A 1158-nucleotide genomic window follows, 5' to 3' on the forward strand; every position below is an offset into this window, starting at 1 on the left:
TCCTATTAATGGAAAAACAATCCAAAATACCTCATAATATCATAAATAGTGTTAGCAAAGCTTTATTAACAGAGAAAAAGTATTGAGTTTTTTTAAAGGTGCAGTATGTAACTTTTGTAAAAAATATTTTTTTAAATAATTGGTGAAATTTTCATGTCATGAAAACATGCTACCAGTGCTATGTAGGAACATCCAATCAGAGCCAGGGGGAGGTGTCATCTTGGCATTTACACTACGAACCCACATGCAGAACACACTCGGGACGCGAAAGATCAGTTAAAGTGATTTATTAAAAGATTTCCAGGTAGGCTCTCAAACATCGAAGGGACGGCGACAGACAGGTAAGCCAGGACTTCTGGGAACAACAACAGATCGGGAGGTGAGTTCAGGGACCGTGGGGGGATTTTCCAGAGCTTAAAAGTTGTATGCTTACTCGGAGAGGGGGAAAAAACAACGGCGTGGCCAGGTGTGGGGGCGCTGGAGGTGGAGGTTGTGCTGCGGTGGAGGGCGGACAGGTAATAGGATCCTGACGTCGTCACGGAGAGCGAGCGGACTGCCTGCTTGGATTCCCAGACACCACTTCTTGTTTCACGGAGGAAAAGGTGAGTGGTGGCCGCCTTGGGCACCAACGGGTAACGTGCCCACGGCGTCGCAAGGGGAAACTCGGGACTACAGCCAGACTTGAAGTTGCAGGAACAGCTGAAAAAATCCAAACAACAGAGGGCGTTAGATCAGAATCAACAGGAAGCTTGACTAGATCGCTGGAGAGGGCTCTGGGTTACCATTACTGGCTAACACTCAAGCGTTGGTATGCTGGCAGTCACCGCCTCTTAAAGTCCCGCTGACGAGTGGATTGGGAACCGGTGTGACGGTGACGTCAGCCCTTCAGTCCTCCTATCCTAGCCTCCACGATGCCATCTGGTGGTGATGGCAAGCCATAGGAACAGAAAAAAAAGGCAAAACAAAAACCCCAACTCCTGACAGGAGGGTCTTAGTGCTTTTAGTCATCCCCACTAGCAAAGCCTGTCCTGAATGCTAATGCTAATTAGTATAGCCACAGATGATAGTGGATAAACGGTTTTCCTGTAAGTTGGTCCCACGTTGGGGAGAGGAAAAGTGGCAAATAACAAAAACAAATCCTCACACCGGACTCCGTTT

The 1158-nt window shown here is 47.7% G+C and overlaps 1 long non-coding RNA gene across 1 annotated transcript; it reads right to left on the reverse strand.

Annotated features, from left to right (window-relative positions):
- Positions 1-273: 273 nt before the first annotated feature.
- Positions 274-981, reverse strand: LOC106955939 (uncharacterized). Its single transcript, XR_001426684.1, has 2 exons — positions 434-981; positions 274-355 (listed from the first exon to the last, which is right to left on the reverse strand). It is a non-coding gene; the product is annotated as an uncharacterized LOC106955939 (long non-coding RNA).
- Positions 982-1158: the final 177 nt, after the last annotated feature.

This window comes from Poecilia latipinna, unplaced genomic scaffold (genome assembly GCF_001443285.1).
Source record: "Poecilia latipinna isolate Pla-1442-1.1 unplaced genomic scaffold, P_latipinna-1.0 Scaffold778, whole genome shotgun sequence".
NCBI classification, from domain to species: Eukaryota; Metazoa; Chordata; class Actinopteri; order Cyprinodontiformes; family Poeciliidae; genus Poecilia; species Poecilia latipinna.